Genomic DNA, 27,449 nt, shown 5'->3' on the forward strand with positions numbered 1-27,449 from the left:
CGCTTTCTACAAAAATTAAATAAAGTAAAATCTGTAATTCCTTCTTATAAACACATAAAACTCAAATATGAAACAGGTGAAATTAAATCTGATCTTCTGGTATAAAGTTCTGAGTATTGTCCTATTTTTTTGTAACTTATTATGCACTTGACGTAAATATCGTAAATTAAGAGTTTATGATACACTTTCACTATGAATGAAGCACACAGTTGAAATCCTTAAGTTCCAATAAGTGAGAAAATATAACATTATGAGAGCACACTGTTATTTGAAAGTCTATCTTTACTTTGAGTGTCGTAAAGCGTTAATTTTACAAGTTTATGAAATATTAAGGAAGTGAGCTTTTGGTGTTCTTTGTCAGTAATGACACTGTTTATAGAAGTCCTGTTCAAAGTCAGAATCATATTTTTTGAATGGAAAAAGCACTGATATCACCTGACATACGGCTTCTTGTTCAGCTCGAACAGTTGAACACTGCTCTGCAAACAGCAATCTGGAACTCAGCTAACAGCAAACGCCACGGTGTTCCATAGTACCACGTCCCTGGAGCTGTCCCTCGTGGTACCAAATCCACGTTAATCTGCATCAAATCTCCGTCGATCCCCGTCGTTCTCCGATGTCTTGAGTCAGGATTTCTCATGTTAATAAAAGAGAGGCTTTAACACGAGAACGTCCAACTGACTAGGTTGAAAAATGTGCACCGTTTGATTTTGCACTGTTAGAACTGATTATCACTGTCTCATAAATAATCACCATTCACTGGATGAGAAATACGTCGGAGAACTGTCTATTATCGTAAATTACGATAGTGAGAAAATACACTTCCCTGCACAGTTCATCTTGATACTTACTGCACACTGTTCGTATTGTCATAAATAACTTTCATTCGAAGCACAGTTTATCATGGCTCACTTTCACAGCAAAGAAGTAGATAAATGGCTCTCTCTCGTAATATCTCGTAATGTTCCTTCTCACTATCACAGTTCTTCAAGTATTTATATATGAGTCCTATACATCACAATATCACTGAATTACGAAGTTCAGTATATAGTCTATCCACACGGGTTGTTTTAAATGGTACAGTCTGTAATGAAGATACGCGAACAGCCTTTCGGCACAAATTAAAGTGTTCTAGGCTCAGATAACACTCAAAATAATCAATGTGTTGCGACCTACACTCATGATATTCAAAGTTGAAATAGTTCAAGCTCTTTACAATTTAAAGTTGCCGTGTTCACTTCGAGTTTGTTCAAGTCCTTCACACGAAAATTGAGATATTTGTCAAGTCCAAATATTGGCGAAATATTACAAGTCTTATGACATTGATGTTGTACACACGTTAATTTCCTAAGTTTGAACGTCTGGCGAATTGCAAGTCCAATAATTTATAAGTTACTCACAGGTATTCACAGAAACTAAGTGTCAACTTGCAGTCGAAATTGTATAAGTATGACGATGTCCGGCAGTATGAATACTGAGTTCGACTCGTCGCGTGCAGCATGACATGCGAGCCAGCTGCGAAGAATGCGAACTGGTTTGCTACGGTCTGGTCTGCTGCTTATATTCCGTATGACCCAATGTTGCTTGCCAAGTCACTGGGGAAAGTGTGCTTCCTTTCTCGCTTATATCTCTTGAATATGGTGATGGATTTTATTGAAATTTACATATGTTTACGTTCAGAACATGAGCTACACGATGATGAATATCTCATTTCCGTAACTTAATCGGCTGAAAAATTAGACATTTTCCTTCCGGTACATTCGAGAGATAGGCGTGCAACATGTGGCAGTGATGTCACCCGCAGTTTCTTTGCTCGTGACGTGTCCAGCTCTCCACGAGGAACTTCGTACTGCGCTCGCACAAGATGTCGGGCATACGAACAAATTTTATCGCCGTCCCTTTTCCATATATTCCGGCAATTATAAAACAATGTACAGAGCTGGAACAGTTCCTGGTACAATATGTATATATATTATGGTCGATATATACTGCCTATACATCTACAGAAAACGGCACCAAGCCTCTGGTGAAGATACTGAAATAAACTTGCATTCAGAAGTACTACCTCGCAATGAGATGCTGTCGCTGCTCCATCAGATCAGTACAAATTACCACTCATATTCGACGGCTCAACTATCCTTACATCGACTTAAATAAACTTGTCTTGTCCGTGCGTCTCCCTTCCACAGCAACATTCCTTCCACACCGATACATGGTAGCTAGCGAGTACGGAAATAAGCTCGAAGCCGCGTGTCCATGCGCGATACAAAATGTGTCATGGAGCTTACTAGTTTCCCCACGCGTAGGAACGGTTACAAAGTGTGTCAAAGGGAAACTTTCTTGCTTTAGGCAACATCCGTTTAACATAGCCTTGGTTGCAAGTAGAAGGGTAAAGCATGTTCTAAAACAATGGGTGCTCAGTCAGAATTTTCCCCACTCTTTCAAGAGTAGTAAAGCTGTGGAGTAAAGTAAAGCTATGTAGGATCTAACCCGTGTTCAATGACCTCTCGGTGAGGTTAAGACGCGGAAATAACGTCATAACCTTGAGTACGGGAGCAACCCGAACCTCACGCACTCCTTTGGAGGGGTCTAATTGGTGACGGAATGATCTGGGGTGCTTTTGACCCCTAGGAGAGTTTGTGACGTCATACCCATACGTACGACTGTAATGCTGCCCTCATTGGGCAACATAGAGTGTTTCCGATCCCTAAGTGAGGTTGTGACATCATACCCTTACGTACGATGGAAATGCTAACCTCACGGGCCACTTTGGAGGAGCCGAATCGGAGGCCCCCCTTGGAGGAGCCATGGTCGATCGGGCGCCCTTGGAGGAGCCACAAATCGCTTAGGTGACCTGCGGATGAGGTTAAGACGTCATAATGACGTGTTAACCTACCCTTGCGCACGAACGCTAACCTAACCTCACACAGGCTCTTTATCTGCTACGCTTGGTGGCGTCCAATCGGTTTGGTGACTGACGCTATGATAACGTGTTAACCTAACCTCGCTACGAGGAACGGCTGGTTATTTACGGGCTTTCCTTGGAGGAGCCGAACTGGCGAGGTGACTTGTAGGTGTGGTTAACATGTGTGTTAACCTAACCTTGGGCACAAACGGTGACCTAACCTCACACAGGCTCTTTGCCGTCTTCCCTTGGAAGAGTGACGGAGCTGTGACGTAATAAGAGTTGGCGATTTAAAATGCATGCTTATCTTTACATAACCGAACGCGCAGGCCTTCGCCTGACACACCTGCGACATCACAGCATGGATGATTTGAAATACGGACTGCTGGCTAAGAGTGCATGACGTTATAACCTAACGTGTGTCCATTCCTTGTCCCGTTTCTCTACGGTGTTGGATTGGTGGTGAGGTGAATCTGTGAAGATGTATTTTTATAACCGGATGTCCTTCCTGACGTCAACCTAATCAGGGAAGATCATAAGATGAAAAGAATATCGTGATATGTGATAGTGGCACATAGTGGCACATAGCCTTATCCTGTCAAAGAGCATCGGGAGGTCTGCTCAAGGCTTTGCGTCTCAACCCGACGAACAAATCACCATCAGCAGCGTTATATGCCTTCACTCCATTTGATCACTGTTGAGAGGATTGGAATTTAATCTAGGATTTTTGGCACACAATCTAGTAATTAGAAATGGTATACCACCACCTCCCTTACCCTGCAAGGCTGAGTGGCTCAGACGGTTGTGACCCGAAGCCCACTACGCTAAACATTTAGACAAGGAGTCGGACGTTAATAATAACAAACGAGATTTCAAAACAGTTCTACATTTGATGTAATACTCTTGGAATCATACTTCTGCAATGATGCCGTCCGCTAGGGGGCATAACAACGATTCATCAGCTCTGCCAGTACAGTACAATAAGACTATTAAGGAGATGAAAACCGACTACGGATTTATCACAGAAAAGTAGGATAAATAGAACTATCACTATACCTTCGTTGGGCCAATCCTAGTTCTTTCATATTAATGTTGACTGCCTTAACTAGTAGTGCTCGTGGACGGAACTTGCACTTATTAAAAGAAATGTATCGTGATGTACTGTACTATGTTCAGCCGACAGAGTGATTTAGTTCTATAGTATATTATAATTAGAGATGTAAACCATTTCACATTTTCACATCGGTTTCTGCTTTTTCACAGAACGCTTAAATTTTCAACGCTCCTATAGCTGATTATTCCTTCTGATGGTTTACATTTAATCTTAGCCAAACCCTTATTGAGTCTGCTTTCCTCCAGCATATGTTTTCTCCTAATAGGCGGCCATCATATGCATTACGCCAGCTACCGCTGTCACGTCTTGGGCAATCATCCTTCTACTTTATCACAGTATAAAAACCACTCTAGTATATCTAATACTTTTGTAGCCATGAACTTGTTTCGCGTTGTATGAAAACCGTCACACTGATTTGTCGCCGGAGGCACCTAAGCCTATTGTGACGTATTTTTCACGTCAAAAAATGAACTGTGCCCAATTTTCCCATTAATGTGTGACATCCTATACACCACATATTCTCCTTACGATAATGATTAGCAACATAATTATCTCCTGTACACACCCGAATTCATAAGTGAATATTTCTTTATATCGTAGTGCGATTCGTTATAGCCACACTCGTGAGAAGTCTGTACCCTCGTTTACTGTCTGTGGAGAAAGTATGTGAAACCGAGTTTTAAACTGAGCATCTGGAAAATAGTCTGGCCTCCTTCAACGAAATAAACTTCGCTATTAAGTTACGTTTATTTATCGTTAATAATAGGGAAATATTATTTGTTTACATTGCATTTGAGCCATGTTTTGAGATCGAGAAAGAAAGAGAGTCATATTGTTTTATCTCTTACGAACAACCTGTATTTTTTGGGGAAAATTTTAAGAAATGGATATAGTTTTGTCATCACATTCAATTGATTATGCCCGAAATCTCTGATAATTAGCATTCCGAAAAATTGTTGTTAAATTTATGGTATACTGGTATCTGCGGACATAATGGTCCGAAAATCAACCACCTTGTATCGTTGCCAGAGGGAGATGTTCGTTATTACGGTTACATAATTCTCTTAAACGTTAAGTTAAAGACATGTTCTAAAAGTAATTTTGTTTGTTCAAAAATTGTTATTTCACTTAACATGGTAATCTGGAGGCAAGCCCTGCCGTGCGGTATTTCAAGACGAATAACCTTGGTTTCATCCTTACTTGTTATCTGTCGTCAGAAATTCTCATGGTATGTCAAGTTGCAAATTATTACGTTATTATATTTATTGCAACTTGTCATGCTGAGTGGTGAACCTATCATCCTAATCCTCAGGATGCCTCATAGACCATGCTTCTCTCAGCAAAAGGTACAGTTGATCATAAGTGAAATTCACTTTTCTTAACGTGGAATGAGATAAATTTATTGATAAACTTTATCCTGTCTACATACGTAACTGCGAGTGCCTTAGCATTTCTGTAAAACCTGTTAAGGAAATCGGAGGGTCATGTGTGGCGAACACGATGCAAAACGGATCTCAACCATTTAAATGACAGAGTTCAGAAATTTGACATCGTGAACTTCCCGTCGATCTGTTTAATTTTGGTGTAATTCTTCGAAATATTTATGAATTTCAATTCAATCTTGGGTATCCGACCATTAACAATCTGAAGAAAATATTCGAAATACCTGCCAGACTATACAATAACACAAACAAGTAGTGATCAATACTGAGTTTCGTTTTTAAAGAAGGGACTACAGAAAAAGCCGGTGCTAATAGAATACAGTATACTTCTGTTGCTGCTGGTCAACACACATCTTTAAGATCAGTGCTCAATCTGCTGTCTCAGGGCTACAAAGTATATTTTACAGACGAAATATTCTGTAGACACAACCATATCATGTAACATAGACGCAATGCAGTGTAGTATTACTAATTGTTACTCGGTTTGCGAGGTGGTTTCAAAACACCATCTGTTCATGGAAAATGTCATTTTTCAAACTGAATTCGATTATGGATTTCTGGAAGGAACTGAACTTTTCTTCACTGACCAGAAGGGCAGCTAGGATTACCATAACGTTTCAGAATGACTTTATATGTCTCACATCAGTCATCAGTAGTAACAGATCAATCTCTCTATCACACTAGCCTATTCTGAATCCAGAAACGAAGAACCAAACGATGATCTAGAAAAAGATTATATAATTATCTAGCTATATAAAAATAGCTATTACACACCGTGCAACGAAATTTGAAAATTTAACCAAATAATCTGACATAGACCAAGATGAAGTTTGTTTTAGAACTCTTCTGAAGAGGCTTGATCAATTAAGAATTTAAGTAGCACCTGATGTGAAACCGTCTTCGATACTAGTTGCTCATTGCGAGCCAAATGCGTTCGATTTATTAGAGCCAACATAAAAAAACTTTCTAAAGTAAGCATGGCTAATTGTACCGTAAAAGCAATAACATACACGTGGAACGGGAACTTTGTGAAAAATCTTTACATTAATTTTCATATTACATCTGGGAATACATGAGTAGTACAATATACGGAAAGAATTGAAAATAATTACTGGAGAAATATCATTTTAAGGAGGAACTTCCATAAATTCATCTTGTTAACGTTGACCTACAAAGCTCAGAATCTGACAGCTATTTTAATCTGGAAACCGTTGGCAATATTTCTAAGCTTTGTGAATAAGCATTTTAGGTTTTACCCCCTAGTGTACATACTGTGGAAATCGTAGGAAAGAGAACCTCCTAAAACATTATAAAATATAATATAGAATATATAAAATCAAAGTATTTTAAAATTGTTTTTGGAGGTCCAAACCACCATAAGGAAACACTATTTGAACAGGGTTGAATAAATTATTGAAACATATGGCGCAGTATCTGGCTATACGTCAGACGTATCAGTGGGAGTAACAGCAATTTCTGCCAGCATGGCTGCCTCCTGGTCACTACATTGAGTTATACTCAAATATTGAAATATGTAAAATTTACTGCGAATTATTCATTTTATTTCACTTATTATGTAATCTTAGTACAGAACATCTTACGACGCCAACGATGCACAGTGCTTGGTTCTCGGACCATTATATTAACAGGTACCGGGATTCTATAAAATTAAGAACAGTTTATTGAAATATGAGATGTTCTCTTACCTTGGCATTTTCCCGTCAAGAGGCGGGGTCCGCCATAATTCTATATCGGGCCCTCCACTTCATCCGATCGATGGCATCAGCAAGTCTTATGCCCACATGTCGCATATCCTCAGCGATCCAGCGTCCAGCGATTTATTTGCCTTCCTCCAGGCCGCCGTCCATCTGGGTTAATTGCGAGAGTGTCCACGCGCCCATAACAGCGAAGCATCTTTTCCGTATCGGGGTGACTTTGAAATAGTCTCGGATGGCTTCATTCCTGTTGCGATCAGGCCGCGTGACTTCCAGTGACCAACTTAGCATCTTAATTTCCATGGTAGGAAGCATCTGCTTGTGTATTGCAGTCGACAGTTAATGAATCCATTGCCCTTGTATGATCTACGCTTCCTGCCTTCAACGAGCGCGTCATAGAAAATGGGTTCATTATATTAAGTACCGTTCACGAAATGCAAACTGTCTTGCTTGATAACTACAACACGTTACATAGGGAGAATCCACACAAACACAGAATATTTTAGTCAGCTTGTACAATGTTTTCAGTAGAACTGTGGATATCTCTGTGTACAGTGAGTCTTCTGCCCCTATGAATGCAGTGTTAGGCCACAATTCGCACACACGCATTTCGTAATCGACTATACAAAATTCGTAATGAGTTCTGTGTAATGTATACATGTATGCTTAATTTCCCACAACTCGTTCATTTTTATCGACAGTTAGCTAATCACCCATTCCTTCAGCCATTCCCGTGTTCAGATTCCTCCTTTCACTCTACCAGTTTGTCACTTATTTCTTTTCTCACATACTACTTTCACTTTACAATCTGTTGTTCGCTCATTCCCCATACACTCATAGATACATGCAGCAGTTCTATTAAATTGCATTTTTCTTTACATACAACAGACATTTTCGAAGATGCAAGTTCTCGACATCCCCTGAGATCGAGTTCTATAGCTTTGCGGAGCGCCAGTTCAAATCCATCTGAAAGGCAGACGTACGAGCGAATAGCGGACAAACGGTGACTTGTTTGCTTCTCTGAGCTGTGCGGTGAACAAACGATATACATTGCAAGGGATCAATTTCTATAGAAGCAGGGAGGGATTTCCGGAGAAGGATCAGGTCTGTTTGTTTGGCTATTGTCTAAATGAAAGGTAATGTTACTGGGTGGGAGGTGGGGGGAGTGATGGCTTATTAGCCTTTCGGCGCGGCGATATACTCTCTGCAGCTTGCTCATGTTCTCCACTGTCGTGGTATACGAAACAGGCAGATCATACGTCAATACGGGCTGAATCATCCAAAGGTAAGCTGACGTTTTCGCTCGTGGACTTAAGCCTCTTAAATTCCTATATAGGAACCCCACGACTTTTGTTGCCTTACACTTTGCCTCCTCACGCTGTACATTCTACTGTAAATTGCCAATACAGTTGTAACAAGTAGTTCGAAAATAGTGCTCTGTGGAGATATAGTTTCCCTAGTTTATAACTAATAGTGACGGCATTTCTGGAACTATCTACACATATTTCAGTTTATATTCGGGCTATTTGCAGATTCTCCATATCAGATTGTAGAGAAAGGGCGACTTCCTCATTCCTTATACACCTCTAAAGCAGTCACTTCGGTATATGGGACCATTGATGATGAAACACTAGCCGGGAGGTCGAACACATAGACAGTGAAGAGGTAAGGTTCGATCGCTGAACCTTGTATTACTCCAGACGTTACTGAAACAGCCAGTGATCAAGCGCCTCAATACACATCATACTGGGCCCGACCCACCAGGTAGGATATCATCCTTGACAGTAACTTGCCTCTTATTCGAAGCTGCTGCAGTTTCAACAGAATTCATTGATTTGACAACTGGTCGAAGATTTTGGACCATTCTAGCACGATACAGTTAGTTTTTAACACATCAGGTTGATCCAAATTACACTGCCAGTCATCTAAGAACTCTTTCAATATCGTTGTGCTGGAACGCCTTGTCAGGAAACCATGCTGATTGGGGTTAAGCCAGTTGTTCTCCCTTAAGAATTCCAGTACGCTGTTAACAACCAGACACTCCATGCATTTACAGACATTGGATGTTAAAGACAATGGTCTGTAATATTCAACCTTTTCCAGATTGCCCTTTTTGTATACCGACAACACATTAGTACTTCTCCATTCACACGTATTGCTCCTTTAATGATGGAGTACCTTCATAGACAACACAGTGCGGACGCTGCAGCTTCCACATACTGCAATAAAGTCAAGCCAAGTACGTTATCCGGACTTGTCTCAAACGGGATCGTATTTTACGTAAGATGGAGTCACTTCGGGTATGGAGAGTATAAAGTAGCTGAGAGGGAAAGATGGAGGGGTGGAGGCAATGATCTGGTGATGTGCAGGTTAAGGGCTGTATTCTTCTGAAGATAGTTGTCTTTAAAATTGTCTCTGAAAGCCTCACAGATGTCTTGTAGATTATTTACAGCTTTACCGTTAGCGTAGAAAGAGCTAGGTTGTGATTTGCCACGTTACCTACCCGAGAATTTCCACATTTCTCTGATATTTCCTCTTATTTTATGGTCATAATTGAAGAGCATATCTCCAAACTGGCGTTAATCCATGAAATACAAAACTTTAGAAATTAGGATTTTTTTTTTTTGCTATTTGCTTTTACGTCGCACCGACACAGATATGTCTTATGGCGACGATGTTTTTTATGAGATTCAGACATGATTACGAATGTTTCATTCATTAATTCTATGCAAATTTTGGCACTTGTTTTAAATATATCTTTTCGATGGAAATTGCGATCATTGTTCTGCGTAATTTGTAACTGGGACGTTTTGGAACTAAATTATTTATTGGCACAGGTCTCCGTGACATTTATGAACATTTAAATGACTGAAACACAATAATTTCCTACATTTGAAATACTGATCATGAAGAATGCGCGCTAGCCATTACAGTACTTGCATGAGCAAAATACATGATAAAATAATGTTCAAAACATGGAGTAAATGACATCTCTTCAACCATCATCCTTGCCCTCACTATTGTTATTGAATTGTCAGCCAGAGCAAGCACGTGTTGATAAAATGGCATTTGCAGGAGAGTCCTCTTTTATGCCCAGTTCATATGGAAGCATTTTTATATCTTCTCCTGATTCTTTGGGAGATATAACTGTTTTTGTTACTTAAGAAATGATCATTTCTTACCCCTTTTTAACAACGTGTGAAAACATACTGATGGCCTTGAAAAATATTGATTTGCAAAACATCTGGTCTTAAATTATCTGAATATACAACATGTCAACTCTGAGATATTAAAATACAATTTATTTTGATTCAATATTTTGCATAACTCAGGTTTCTCAAGTGTAGAGATACCAGTCCGTGCCAAGAACATATGCAGTGACAAATTCTCAAAACGTATTATTGTACTCAGTAGGCAAAAGTACATTTCCAGTTCAGCTTCTTTTCAACCCTTCCAAATACGCAATCAACATGTCACACAAACTATTCCTCTATTTGCTCTAGCAGCTGTGTTTCTGCGTCATATCACGAGACGTCTAGGGAATCAGCGGATTGGTTTGGACGAATATAAGACTCACTGGAAATAAATACAACTTCGAGTTACGTCACTTTGCAAATAAACATAGTTTTCAGCTCTCCATTAACATGTGATTTGAGGTGGATTGAGACTTAAACTTTCGCTATATTATGAGAGAATCTATAAATCATTTTTTGAAAACAAAAATGGTAAAATAATCAATTTTAGATTTACGCCACTTTTGAAACAAGTTCACTTGGCGTAAGTTTCTTGACTGAGTATCTTGGTGTCATTCCTCACTAGCTTGCACCTGTCCCACATAAGGTTGTTCGTGTAAGTTTTCTACTTTTTTGCAATGAATTCAATTTCCTGATCATTTGTAGAATGTTTCTTGTGATCTATGTCGAATTTCCGTTACGGGAAATGGTTACTTTCGGTATGGCCTGGTCCACACATCGAAGGAAGGCGTCACTCCACTCGTTTCATACTACGTCCATTTCTCTGGCGTGCAGTGTGTTTGGAGTGGGAAGGTATTGAAGAAATAAAGATGATAACAAGTTACAACCGACCTATTTATGCACCGCCCTTACATTACTGTTTGAACGTGGCTTTCTGTGGTGCAGTATAGTTATAATAGAGGAGTGATCACTGAAACTCAGGATAATTCCCGTTTTCTGTACTGAGGGTGATTGATTGGTGAGGAATAGGTTTATTGTGGAGCTTGAAGTTAGAGTAATAAATGTATAGGTCATAGAACACGGAAAGGAATTTGATCGCGATATAGCTATTCGGAATAAGGTCTGAACATTGCCAGTCTATATCTAGACTGAAGTTACCTGTTGTCACAAGATGTCTCCAAAGACCAAGAAATAAGATCAGGCTTCAAAGTTTGACTGTCTCCCACTAAAAATATAATTCAAATGCAATTCTGGCACGTTCTTCAGGAAGAACTGCGTGCCAGTAGGTCAAATACGTTTATTAGACAAAAGATGACATGACTGAAAAATAATATGAGTTTCATCCCATTATGACTATGTTGAATATTTATGTTCAAGACAAATCAGATGCAGGGGTTCGACAAGATTTAATAATTTCTGAGAGTAATGGTACTCTTTTTTTCTGATGCCTTGGTAGTTTACCCGGTAGGGTCATGAACCAATGATCAATAGCGTAAATGAGAAAATTCATTTCATTGCCTGTGGGGATTTTTGCGGTATCTCGAATCGTGGAGAGCTGTATAGCGTACCCAATCCATTCGAGCAGGCAGAAGGGGAGAGTTCGCGGGTTGAACCAGGTAAACCCCGAGGCCAGCAGGCGGGGTTTAATTCAGTCACGAGCTTTCATTCATTAGAAAAAGGGGCGTGCTTTCTGGCGAGCGAAATCTCCAACCCTTCCGAAATCAGCATATCCAACTTTATATCCATTGCGTGTATTTCAACGATTCAACAATACGACAGCAAACATGAAATCAAAGTCACTCACATCAATAGCGGAATCTATAAGGACATGTGGCATGCTTTATTGTAATCAAATTGAAGAGAAACGAAAGTAGTGTGTTACGTAAAAAGGGAATTTCAACTAACCTTCTGAGATATATTGTCATAACCCGAGGATTTACGATCGGATATTTTATGAATTACTCTCAACCTGAACATAATAATACTGGCTACATGATTACTGTATTATTTCATTCATAGCAACCCGTGGGACGGGCGAACTCTATATTGAGTTGGTGGTGGGATTATCCTGAGTTACGCCTTTTTGTAGATGACGTTACAAAAAGAACTAGAAGCCCTTACTAGGGATCACTTGACTCGTTACCTCGGGCTCGAAACGCGTACTTGTGTGTTCCGGAAACTTTTTATTTTGATAAATAGTTGAGTAAAAAATCTTATTTAATAACAGATATTCGTGAAATACCACCCGTTACAGAAGGCATGTGCGTGAAATGGATATTTAACATACTTTCCGAGATGATTGAACTTTGATTTTTATCATTACTGTTATTGGTTTGAGACAAAGGAAGTTAGGAACCATGAATAATACGGGACGGAATCATCTGCTACGAGACATCGTGAAAAGTATCAGAACGTATAAAACTTTCGCTAAATCTGAGTAGAGATCAGTGTGACGCGTAAACTCCAGGTATTAAAAAGTGCACGCAAATTGTGACGTTCGAAATAACTCTGTGTGTTCCGAACATTAGTAGTGGAAAGAGAAGAAACCAGAGCCATGAACTGTCGTGGCAATAACAAGAATTGGAACTAGCTTCTTACGGGATTCAGTGCGAAGAAGGTACAGTGCAAAACACCACCAGGGACTTCCCGGAGTTCGAATGGAGACGTGGGGAAGGCTAAAAGGCTGAGTACATTAATTACCTACGTTTTCATGAATACGTAGTGATGCGAATTAAATTAATTAAATTTCGTAAATATTAGATGATAAGGTTAGATTTCAAATGCGCTGGAAACCAGGCCACACATGTAATGATAAGCGTGGTCTAAGTGGGGTTCTTTCCTTTAGTTTTGTGTAAATTTGCATGCGGATTTCATGGCAATTTATCATTTTTCCTTGCGGTATTTTACCATATACTTCTAGTTAATTTTACATACGCTTGAAATTATGAATGCCCGTAACTTTGGGAATATTTATCTCTTTGTAGGATTAGAAAATTTACCGGGCGAGTTGGCCGTGCGGTTAGGAGCGTGCAGCTGTGAGCTCGCATCCGGGAGATAGTGGGTTCGAACCCCATTGTCGGCAGCCCTGAAGATGGTTTTCCGTGGATTCCCATTTTCACACCAGGCTAATGCTGCAAATGTGCCTTAATTAAGGCCACGGCCGATTCTTTCCCATTCCTAGGCCTTTCCTGTCCCATCATCGCCATAAGACCTATCTGTGTCGGTGCGACGTAAAGCAACTAGCAAAACAAAAGGATTAGAATCGCCCTCGTAATGTTAGGCGTGAAGACGAAAACATTACCAGTTTATGGGTATATTTAGAGTTCATCTGTAGGGTACGTTTGTACTTCACTCGAATATTTGGGACATAATTAGCATTCAATATCGTAAAAGTACGATGCATGTGATTTATTATTAGTAGAATAGCCTTAGGAGTAAGCATGAAATGAAAAAGAATTCACTTATAATTGAATGTACGTTTCAGGCACGTATTATTTCTAGCAATAAAACTCTTAACTTTTTATTAAGCAATATGTTAACGTTACGTGTTTTATGAAGTTAAAAGTAGCGTTGAGTGTGTCAATGTTTAAATGTTTCTACTGGATAATACTTATATTGCGCATAGTATTTTATTCGTTTCTCCACAGGTATCGTAAGAAGGAATTAAGTTGCAATGGGGATGCAGGAATATCACCTACAGCGGGTTTGGAAGCCGAACTCTGGTGTTGACAGATTCAATGTATGCTATACTTCAATGAACAAACCGAAATTAAGGACTTGAATTTGAGTAAGAATTAAGGCCAAGAAGGCAGAATAAAAGGTATTGAGATTGTGCGTATTAGCCCATATGTGGAAAGAATATGTGGTGGCTGGTTCCTAAGACAGGGTGAAACCGAGAAGGCAGATTTATGTGATAAGTCATGCCCCAAGGTCGGGTGGATCGCCCTTCGGTGGGAGGGAGCGATATTTTTTTGTGAGGCAAAGACATAGCAACGATAGTTTTATATTGAGACTGGGATTCCAAACAAACATTTTGTTGTGTGATTTCCTCACTTTAATTTAATCAGAGTTAGGGTCTGTGGTCAAGTGTAATATAGACATTTTTTAAGATTATAGTTAGAGATTACAGAGCCCAAATTTCGGAGACTGGAGACCACACATTCGAACTTCGGTGGCTGCATCAGGCGTGGCCATCAACACGGAATGATGCCGTATTTGACTGTATTCATCGTGTCCAACCTATTTTTGCATATAAAAGTCATTTAAAGCATCATCCAAGACTTTTTTAACTTTAAAAGTAATTTTTACTCCAAAATTTTGAAAAGAAACAGTCGAGGGGTAGGTTGATTTTGTACCAGGTATTTACCGTACTTTATAGCTTGTTGACCGTAAGGTGGTACGCAGGGAGTGTACGGCACATCGAATTGGATTGGGTACAGGGAGTGAGAGGATTTGCTTTGAATGAAAGTGTGAATTTTTAAAAGTGTTTGTTTATTGTATAAGGTTAAGTTCATATCACCTCAGCACAGTGGAAGATGGATTGAGCGTGACGTTTATCCGTCTTGCGGCTGACGATGACCCACATTGCTCTGCTACTCCTCCCGTCCTCACTACGGAGAAGCTCTCTGCACCATGCGACCACGTACTCTTCAGCGAGGGCATCTCTAGATGTTCTTGAAGTTCTAGACGTTTTGGAAGATCTTGAAGGTCTAGGAGTTTGGGTCGCTGAGCTCACTCATAAAAATAGCGCGAACACACACACATTTAAGCACCCTGGACATACTGGCCGGATTAGTGTGAGGTGTAATTTTTGAACCAACTTTAATCGTTCACATGAAAGGAGAAAATGCAAGGATGCCGTGTCGAACGTCAATTGAATCGAAAACAAACGCTCCTTTAAGGTAAATAAACTGGTCGCTGATTTGATAGTTCGGCTGAATGGCTAAATGGTTAGCATGAAGGCCTTTGGTTGGAGGGGTCCCGGGTTCGATTCCCAGCAGGGTCGGAAATTTTATCCATAATTCGTTAATTTCGCTGGGACGGGGCTGGGTGTACGTGTCGTTTTCATCATAATTTCATTCTCATCAGGTCTCAGGTCGCCTACAGGCATCAAATCAAAAGACCTACACCTGGCGAGCCGAACATGTCCTCGGACACTCCCGGCACTAAAAGCCATACGCCATTTCATTTCACTGACTTGAGAAAATAAATTCATTCATATGGCCGAATGTCAATCGAATCGAACCCGCATTCTTCTTAACGTAAGTTAAACTTGGCACATTTTATAAGATTGCTTCTTAATGTTAGAAGAAGATTACGCAACTATTTGCAGAGTTCTGCTGTTTTTCGATTGCTTTGAATGTATTTACAAAGTTTATTCAACACTGCTATGACACTGTAAATGGCAGTTACTTCACTTTGGTAGAAGAAGGTAAATGATTTACATGTGAATTTAGTTCCGTTCACACGCACTGTTATGCAGACATATGACAAGAAGGTAGCACTATTAGAAGATTAATATAGGAGTGAAGTTAGTCGCGTTCACGCACACTGTCATGTTTATGTTCAAACACGAATAATAATGCTGGTAAGACTTTATAATTATTTGATCGTGAAAATTTGTTCCGTTCACTGATAGCTCTAGGTTCATTTAAAGATACCGTGAAATCACAGATTGATTCACACGAGAAGTTTTAATTTTTTTCCTAACTTTCATGTTCTACTTGAGAAAACACAAGTCCTGATGCACTGTTTAAGGTTTTAGGTTTGCTATCAGGAGAAATATTTCTATTACCTTGAGATATTTAAAGTATCGCACTTTTCGATTTTATGGCTGAGTTCGCAGTGACTATGGAAATGTTTCAAATTTATTCTTACAGTAATTTAGTAGAGTCGAAACCGTAGAATTTTGATTCCGCAATATTACATCGTAACAACAACTTCCATTAGCCGGCCGTTCTGGTTTAACTGTGGGACAACACAGTGTTGTGTTCAATTCTCGCTTCTCTTTTATAGTGAAGTCGCTGAGACTGCAGCTGTTTCATTTAGCTCAATAACTTTCTTAATCCAAAGTGGATTTTAATTAAACTTCGTGGTATTGGAGATAATAAGATGGTGCGTGCGGTAATGTTATTCTCACATTAGATTCGAAGTTCATATACGTGTTATTCAGGGTAGAAGGTACGGAAACTTGTATGAGTGACGTAACATAGCCTTGCGTTTCTGGCACATCATGTATCACCGATTATAAAATAAGCTTTTATGAATATTAAGCTAGAAATCAGATTCCTACGACTATCAGTTGGGGAGATACAGAATTTTATATTAAGGGGTGTTTTCCCTGCTCCCAGACGCGAGTATATTTTAACACAGTACTACAATTACTACAGTAACACAGATTATCAAACAAACTAAACATACCTATAAGTACACATAGCTGATGACCACGATGTTACAAGCTCCTAATGAATCATGAACATCTTAAAGGAACGGTTCGTTAATAAGAGTGCATAAAATATTCCATAAAGGTGATGTATAGCAGCCATCTTGCTTAGTAGCCCTTGCGTCAGAATCCTACAAGATAGTGTAGGGAATGGCAGCCGGTAAAGAGGAAGAAGAAGAATTTACTGAACTGTCACCATCTGTCTCAATGTGAAGTAGCCACCTTGCCTAATAAGACAGTTAAGTTACACCCATCGAACTTGTGTCTGTACGGTTGGCACACCATCCGTCAAGTTAGCAAATCGTGCACACGTAGCCACCTAGTTTTAACATCTTCCACCAGTGCGCAGCTCAAGCGCGCCACGTGGCATGACAGCTGTCACAAGCAAACGCGACCTCTTTACAAATCGCCCTCGCGCTGTGACTTCACACACCAGACAGCCAATCAGCGCTTGATCTATATCCCGCTCAGCCCCCAACTCCTCTTCAAAGGTACATGGGAATGATCTGATCATTTTATAATAGTTAATTATAATTGAAGGTACATTTCAGGCAGTATAATTTCTAGAAATAAAACTCTTAAGATTTTTAAGCAATCTGTTATCGTTTCGTGTTTTATAAAGTTAAAAGTTACGTTGAGTGTGTCAATGTTTAAATGTATCTACTGGGTGATACTTATATTGCGAATAATATTTTTTTCGTTTCTCCACAGGTATGTCTAAGGAAATGAAAATTTCATTTCTGGATATATTATGAAAATATTCAGACGTCCGATAGACATCGTACTTTTCAGTTATGAAACTTGTATCTGTGAACACCAAGAACCTTGAACAAGAAAATGTATATCGAATTATAAAATTAATGACATGCCCATGTAACTTAAATAAGTAGGCATTTAGTGTCATTGATTGTCATTTCATGACTGCTATTCGTAATTTAGTATTTAGGGCATAAATATTTATGAAAATCGACAAATTGACCCTGTAGGGAAAATATATATCTGATATTATACTAAGCAATTCACTGTCCTTTTAAATTGTATCTTTGATATCTTGATGCATGCTTTGTGACTTATTAAACAAAACAGCGCGTGAAGATAGAAAATAACTGTGGAAATTCACATGGTAGACAACAAAAAGATGTTTGCTTACAAGTGATTTAATTTGTTGACCAACAGTTGCGTTGACGACAAAGTCATCACGGACATTCGTAATTTAATAATTTCATCTTAGATTTCCATGTTAATATATAACATAACATGTTGAAAATTGACCATGTTTTGAAAAGAAGCTTTAGCAGATCTATATAAACTGATAAAACGTGGCCTATAATATGAAACGATTGATTCACAGGACATGAAAATAATTCTATAAATTAATAAGCCAAGTTGTTTATTAGAAATTAATTAGAATATGATACAATAATAAAGCTAAATTATTTTGTAATGTTTTATTAAACTGAATTTCTAGGATCAATATTTTCTGGCATTCGATAATGGCATATTGATTTGGGAAATGTTAGTATATTTAGCATTCAAATAAAGATTTCAAGATGATCAGGCGTAAACCTTGTGGTGATATTGACTGTGAATTTAAATAAGAAAGGTTGAAGGAAGGGATGTAAAGACGAGGTAATGGTATTTAGTTACATGAATAAACGTTCCTCAGCGTATCCCAGTTATACCTATGGTCGCTAGATTCACCCAGGCACGTTCTAGTTTTGGCCGGGGATTTAGGTCGTAATGACTTCCCTGATGCCACGTGATATTTGAGATGAAGATATCAACCCATTATCGACAGAGATTCGAACCTCAGCCTTCCGTGTGGGAAGCCAGTAGCTAAACCACTGAGCTAACAACGCCCCTTTGTGTTATGTAATGAAATGTTCAATGATAACTCTGGATATTCCAAAGATGCAGTAATACCTTCACAACACTTCGGGGTATAATATACACACTTCGTGACGTGTAAGGAAATGGACTTGCCATATCGGAACACGTATGCAGCATCATGTTAGTCGCTGGACCAAGGTTTTTGCAGGAAGTAAAAGCTGCCCTACATATATCCTTTAAGTCTCGATTCTTATATGGATCACTTACTTTCTTTACAGTCTTATACAGTAATTTATAACTGATATTCGGAATATAGTATTGTATTAATTCTATTTGCGGTAAGTATGGTAAGACACCTGAAATATTTTCTTAAGATATCTAGGGATATGAACATAAGAACATGTTTCAATAAATACAGTACATAAAGTTACTCCAGTGGTCATCCGCATTCTTTTCAATGTTTAACTAAAAGCCGACAATCTAATGCTTGGATAGGCAACAAATAGTCTGCATTGATTCTATCAACTGATCGGCTGTCAGTTGAGTAAGGGGTGACTGAGAGGAAACTGTGGTACACAGAAACTAATGTTAAAATACTGCTGTGTACAATGGATCTAATACTACACTCCTAATGTTAAAAGAAGCGTTTTGACAGCTAGCACAGGACGGAGGGCCTGTTGTTGTGCCGTTGCGTGGTGTTGACTTACTCCTACATTCCTTTCTCATTCTTCCTTTCATGTTTGTTCAGATCACTGTATTCTGTCGTAGCGTGCGACAAGATCTAACTGAGAAGTGAAAAGCTGGGCAACTCCTAGGAACTCCTGGTGGACAGGATACACGTCTCCATGACGAACGCAGTGGGTCCGCTCACCTTTCCATTACAATCATACACCTACCCTGTTCTGTCTATCCAGGCAGCAGTAAACGTATCCTGGTTGCACTAGCGGTTAGAACGCTTCTTTTACGTAAAGTGTGACCATATTGTTACAGCCCACAGCTATCTCGTAGTTATATTCTCATTTCTGCTGGTCATTATAAGATTTACAGCTTATAGTTGTTATTGTAGCTTGCAGAAGGTTGGCGAAACTGTACTAATTAGTAGCAGTTATTGTTTTATAAGTTCGCTGAAGATTGTTGATGTTATGTGCATTGATGACATTTACGATGTTTTTTATATTCATGATATTATTTTAAATAATAATATTTACCGATCGATACAGGTTCTCTAAATCTTACTCTGCCACATGGTTACGCTAGACGAATGTGGGTACATTCTAAATTTCTTCTGAGTGTTTTTCCTTATCTTTTGTTTATGCGTGAAGGAGATGATAATTATCTTACAAAATCAAGAAGAAGAACTTCAAAGATATAATTATGTATATATATCCACTTGTGGTTCATGAAGGATGTGATGAAAATTCTACATAAGAGAATGACGGTAGTTCACGGGATAATCTTATGGGCCATCACAAAGAGCAACAGGATCTAGAGTAGGAGGAGATAAAATAAATGCTGGAACAAATGGAGAGGTGGGGAAGAAGAACGTACTCAGCGAAATCATTTTGAAGATAATATTCAGACCGATGAATGATCAAAGCATAATATTTGTGAAACAAAAATATCACTTCCCACCCCAGTTTTAAATTTTTAGACGGATAGATTGCTTGTTGATCTCGTAGAAATTGTATAAACTGAGTGAATACCGCACTTTCTGAAGTTGAGACAAAGAAATATGTCATAATTCAAAATTATACCTGATAATAATGTAATACAAGAGGAAATTATGTGTTTTGTGTGACTATTGGCTCTTTCTGCGTATGGGGAATTCTCTGGAAAAATCCCATAGAGGTTCCGTAGAATATGTGAGAAATTATACGGTGTATAACGCAGCTCAAATACTAATTCAAAAAGTACACGTTCTTTTCACTGTGCAAACAATATTTCACTTGATGGTCAAGATTAAACGGAAAGGTGCGTCACTTAAACCATTTGAACATAATTTAAGTTATATTGATTGATATATTGGACTGCATGGGTGCAAGCTATGTTGAAGAAATAAACCGATTCAGTTTGGTTACAAAGCATTGCAATTTAGGACGAGAAATGGTATCGAATGTACTACCTTAAATTTTTAAAGTGTAAAATTCGTATTTACAACTGAGGCGAATTAGTGAAACGAAATTACTCTTCTGTTACCAACGATGGAAAATTTCCTTCCAGAAATCCAATATTTGCCTCTATGCTTTTAAGTTAATAATATATTTCTGGATGTTTATAAACGCTACTAAGATTGGATAAAATGACAGTATAGGAAGCGTGAAGCCAAGTAAGAATGACATAAAATTTTTGATGTTAAACTGTGGAAATATTACAAAGAAAGGAACATAATTAAGTACATTTTTAGATACATATTTACCAGATTTTTTAATACTAATTGAATCATGGCTGAGAGGTTATTCTCCGCCTGACAAGAAACGTTAAGCACCCGGAAGGAGTTTTTTTTCCCTAGGGGCTTTACGTCGCACCGACACAGATAGGTCTTATGGCGACGATGGGATAGGAAAGGCCTAGGAGTTGGAAGGAAGCGGCCGTGGTCTTAATTAAGGTACAGCCCCAGCATTTAACTGGTGTGATAATGGGAAACCACGGAAAACCATTTTCAGGGCTGCCGATAGTGGGATTCGATCCTACTATCTCCCGGATGCAAGCTCACAGCCGCGCGCCTCTACGCGCACGGCCAACTCGCCCGGTCCCGGAAGGAGTAGTTGAAAGTGAATGATACTACATAAGCTTAAAGACCATGTGCATTTATGGAACTGATTAAAATATCGAATTAAGTATACACGGTCGTTGGCAGTTAAAGGTGAAAAGTTGGCGCCAGGTCAGTAGAGTGTCGCATTCCCCCACCCCTGCGCGCAATGCATGCCCTTATGAGGTTCGGAATGGTGTCAAACAGCCTTTGGACCCTGTCCTGAGGACCGTTCGTCCACACTTGTTTCAGCTGTCCCTCAAGATCCCGCAGGTGGGTACTGGGACGGAGTCACCTTCCAATGTCATCTCATACGCGTTCAATGATGGAGAAGTCCGGGGATCTTGCTGGCCACAAGAAGACCTACACGTGCTCTAGGCAGTCCATAGACAAACGTGCTCTGTGTGGACCGGCATTATCTTGTTTGCCATGAGGGTTAGGACGTGCGTACGCAGAATATCTGTGACGTATCGCTGTGCCGAAACACTATTAGAGGTAAGCAAAACACATATCCTATGGCTCCCCACACCATGATGCCAGGTATTAGGCCTGTGTGTCTTCCACAATATGGACAAAATCTGCCCTCAGCCTTCGACGCCGTCAAACCCGCACACGACTGTCATCGGAGGTTATGGGGAAGCGGAACTCATCACTGAATATGATGCTACGCCAGTCGTTCTCTGTCCATGCCTACCGGGCAAGGCACCAACCCAAGAGCAGGCGTTGGCCTTCTGGTGTCAATGGCAACCGACGCATGGAGCAGTAGGACTCCAATCCGGTGGATGCGACTTGTCGAGACACTCTGCGGGGACACACAGGATGTTGTAGAGTCTCCATTACATGTTAGCGGATTGCGGGTGCCCAAGTTAAGGGGACCCGCAATGCTTGGCGCACCATACGACATGATGGGATGCCCTCCTCTATCCACTGAGTCCAACATCGGGCTACTGTGGCATCTCAATGTCCCACATGCCTGGCAATTGCACGATACGGCCAACCAGCCTCATGCAGTCCCACAATGCGGCCTCTGTCAAATGCTGTCAATTGGTGGATAGGCTGTGTGCGAGGCATCGCGGGTGCTTCGTACCGTACGTAGTCCTCCCTGCACGCCTTGCTTAACTCTCTGACTCACAGCAGTTGACTGGTAATATCTTATCAGCAACAGGACGGTGCCATCTCGAATGCACTCTGGTGGGCATCATACACTAATCATCTACTCACACATCAATGGTATGCGTGTAAACGGAATGGGATAATATTCGACCACTGCTTCGGTGTGCTTAACTTATTTTGTCAAACAGTGTATTATAGACGCGAAACGTTTCTCACGTAAATGGAGTGTTTTTCGCAGAGAGTCGTCAGGAACGATGCGAGGGGGAGTATTCATACAGGTGAAAGAAGAGTTTGTAAGCTACGAAAAAATTAAGGGTGAGGAGCATGAAATTGTATGTGTAAGACTTAAATGTGAAGATAATTGCCAATTTAATGTTTCTGGGTTGTATAGATCTGTCAGTAGACGCTGATACGGAATTACTTGATAAAACAATCAGCTATATGGGGAACGACAGAGGAAGGAACGTTATTGTAGCTAGTGGTCTGAACTTACCAAAGGTTAACTGGGAAAGAAATTCGAACCACATAAATCTCGACCAGCAAAGTGTGAACAAATTAATATGGGAAAGAGAGCTGAACTAGAAAGTGATGGATCCAGCTAGAGGGAAAACTATTCTGAATGTGGTGCTCATAAAACCAGATGAGCTCTATAGATAAAATGATATGGTAGATGGTATGTGCGATCATGGAGCTGTTTTTCACGTAGTTAAAAACAAATACAATAGAAAGGAATTTCTTGAAAGTAGGACTATTAGACAATACCAAATTGTTGATAACAGAGGCTTGGGGAAATTTTTAAAAAGCATTTATGATTAAAGGAAAATGGTAAATATGTAAACAGCCCATAATAATGGTTTAAAGCATTTGTTGAGGGTACGAAAACAGGTATGTATTTTAAAAGTTGTAAGGGAAATAAAAAGATTAAAAAGAAGGTGCATATTAATAGAAATAGAGTTAGGAATGTTTGCGAGAATAAGAAGGTATTAAAGGAGATAACTAGGAAATTGAAACCAGCTAAGGACAACATGATGGCAAACATAATCGGCAGGAACATAAATTTTAGGGATCAATGGTAGTATATGTATACATACCTTCAGGAAGAAAAATGTTCCAGGAAGAACATGCCACCTATCAGTTATGAACAAGGGGAGTGTACATGTGAGGACTTACAAAAGGCAGAAATGTGCGGTCAGCAGTGTATTAAGGTAATTGGATATAATGTTAATATCCCGATAGAGGAGGCGACTAACTGTGGTGATTATTGAAATTCTATGATAATAACATGTTTACAAAATGATACAAACGTACAAAGCCAGAATGGCAGCTGGGATGGTAAGATTTCTGGTTTCTGGGGATATTTTAAAGGCTATGTGCTGGAATGTAGTTCTATATCTTATATATTCTATTACTATTTCCATTAAGGAACGATGCCTAATGAAAGGACAATTGCAATATTAGCCCCAGTGTACAAGGAAAATGGTGACAAACATAAAACGGACAATGAATGGTCAGTCTGTTTGACATGTGCTGTTTTGTAATCTCCGGGAAAACATTATTTCTTGCTTTATTTGACACGTTTGCGAAATTACTAATTGGTTTGATAGAAGGCAGTGAAGGTTTAGTAACGATTATTCCAGTGAAGCTTAACTTCACCTGGGTTACAGCGCTAAATGCAGATCATTGATTCATTGACTGATTGATAGATAGATAGACAGATAGATAGACAGATAGATAGATAGATAGATAGATAGATAGATAGATAGATAGATTGATTGATTGATTGATTGATTGATTGATTGATTGATTGATTGATTGATTGATTGATTGATTGATTTATTGATTGATTGTTTCTTTGTTTGATTGACTGATTGATTGATTGATTGATTGATTGATTGATTGATTGATTGATTGATTGATTGATTGATTGATTGATTGATTGATTGATTGATTGATTGATTGATTGATTGATTGATTGATTGATTGATTGATTGACTGATTGATTGATTAAACTCGTTGTAGTTTATAATATCGTAATATCCTGCAAATACAGTTAACATAACCCAAAATGTTTCATATGTACACAACAGAAAGATGCCCAGTATGAGTTGTAAAATACAATGGATTAGGAATCGGGTATATCTAACTCAAATAGGTACACATAAAAACAGGGATAGGCATTGAAGCACAATTCGTGCAGGAAAATTTGCGTTGAGGACACCACCATGCACAGACCGACACGGAAATTAGTCGTGCCACTCAGTCCATGGCAGCCATGTAAATAAGTGTCAACTTCTCTAGTTATGTGGAAATACCTTAAAATAGACCATAAAAGTCACGTATAACAACAGTCGACAACAGAATATGAAATAATAACACAAAATAAACTGGAAAACCATCTGTACACATTTCAGAAACCTAATAAACCATTAATATACGCGAACCATAAAATATGCCATCCATTTCCATCCATGATGCGACACCATATGCTTTACATGATGTTACGTTATGGATATACCTATATTGCCTCACACTTGGATCTGAGAATTGCACCTTGACTTCCTACCGAGTAATATTCTTCTTGGGTGCCAACTGTGTCACAAATGTGCACTTGACCCTGGTCTGCTTCCGGATGGTCCACATGATGCTAAGTCTATCTGAAGGAATATATTATCTATTGCGAGTTTCTGTGGAGGTTCGTAGTGTTCTTTGCATCTATGAAGTGGTGTGTATTGACACAAAAGCAACCACCCAGTCTTTGAGACACAAGAATGAAGCACACGCGAATAAAATCCCCAAACACGCCGAAAATCGAACCCCAGGTCCTCTCAACCGAAGACCAAGGAGAGGGCAATTCCTATCCAACAATGACTTTCCTGTTTATGTAACATGCCCACTTACCTCAGTAGGAGCATATTGGACTTGCTTATAAATAGATTCGTTTTCTCTTTAATTAATAAACAAAACTTGCACACAGTTAAGAACTATCTGCATTGCTAAGTGTCCTCTGGCCAAGTATTTGTACTGACAGTTGCTAAGCATAGCCATGGCCAAGGGACGTAACAATAAATTTTGGAAATGTGTTTGCCTTAGGCCACGAGGCTACAATGGTGAACACAAAAGTATTGAATAACTAGTACGGCAGATATATGAAATATACTGCACTGCAGTAACAGGTATGAATTTGTTGTACAGTTCCTTAAAAGTTGTCACAACTGTATATTGAGCCATCATACAGTACATCTGTGCATTTAATTTGATATGTAGTTCCCTATCTTTGATTGTGATTATAAAACGACCTTGCGTGAGGTTGTAAAGTATTTTACCAGCATTCTCCGAAGAAATGCTTTCTTTGATCCTTTCATGGAATGTACTCGTCGTAAATCGTAAATTACTACATTTTCTCATAAATAGGGTACACATTAATAATGATGTAATTTATGTATTTAAATTTAAACTTGATATGAAAATAAAGAAAATCTACCACCAAGGCAAATGGCCTAAATGCAGATCAGCGGTGATTGATTGAATGACTGAGAACGGTATTAATACCTCCTAAAGAGAAAACATACTGCAGCAGGGCAGAGTGCGGAAAAATCTGTATGCAATTGAAACACACCGAATGCTCTGCCAATTAACATCCATTATAATTATATTACGAATAATTTAAATCTTTTTGATTTCGATTAACAGCAGTCCTGGGGCAGCATTTTATATCTCACCACGCTTCGTGGCCCTGCCTACCTATATAACTTCAGAGGTCGAGTCAGTTCAAATTATTCCCTTCTCTTGCTACTATTCCAATCTCCTTAGCAGTGGAATTTATTTTTTGTGCAGCAGCTCGAAACTGAAGCCTATTTCTGTTATTTGGAATTGTGTTTTCTTCCCAGTACCAACAGTATTGCGATTGTTGGAACAGAATTGCGAAAAATTGCTCTGAAACTGATGTACACACTCGTGCTGGTGGCTAATACTTCCATTCTTTCTGCTACTACTCACCAGTTCCTCCAGGAGTAGCATGTTTCCTTACTACTGACGGGTAGAGTGTTAAAATGTCTGCGCAGAGGTGTGTTAAACTTGTATGACCTTCCGTTCCTTATATGCAAGCACTGAGGTGCCTAAAAGCCTCTCCCCTGTGTAAGTCAGTTAGCATTGTATTAATATATCAATCCGTATACAGTATTATTTTGCTTGTAGAGAAACATCGTTGCAACATTTCCCATAAATATTGCATTATGGTACGTTCTAGATTTCGATAAATTATTCATCCTCAAATCTAATGAAGTTTTAGCTGCAATGAATTACTTTTACTTGATACCTCATAAATTAACATGTCTGTCAAGTTCAATATTCTATTCTCCATAAGGTATTTCAACATTGGAGTCCTATTTATCGCCAAATATCCCAGAAGTGAAGATGAGGGCACTATACGAATGAATTTGAACATCGAGATGTATAACTTCTTCTGTATTGACCTCAAATATATACATCAGAAGTGTTAGATATGCAGTTTAAATGACATGATGAGATGAGCTATGAATTCTTCTGCTTTCAAAGTTCTCCAAACTTCGAAAGGGAAAAAGCATACGTTACATGCGGGAGTATCGTATCACTTGTACTTGATGATCCGGAATAAATGTTCAAATATTTTCTGAAGTCATTTATCATAGTGCAATAGATTATCCTTGCCTATGTATCATATGAGTATGGTGTCTGAACTAGTGAACTGTTTCGTGGTAGCATTAGTAGAGTTATAACATTACCCATAAGCATCCATAGCCTATTAAGATAAGTTCTAAGCGGTGAAGAGGTGAGAGATATCAATGTACACCTCATATATATTTTAAATTGATGGAATATAATAATCAAGAAAATTTCAGGCTTCTTAATATTGTGGCTTCTGTGATTATTGTTCTAAGTAGATGTACAACAGATCAACTATCGTTCC

Source organism: Anabrus simplex, chromosome 2 (genome assembly GCF_040414725.1).
Source record: "Anabrus simplex isolate iqAnaSimp1 chromosome 2, ASM4041472v1, whole genome shotgun sequence".
Taxonomy (NCBI): Eukaryota; Metazoa; Arthropoda; class Insecta; order Orthoptera; family Tettigoniidae; genus Anabrus; species Anabrus simplex.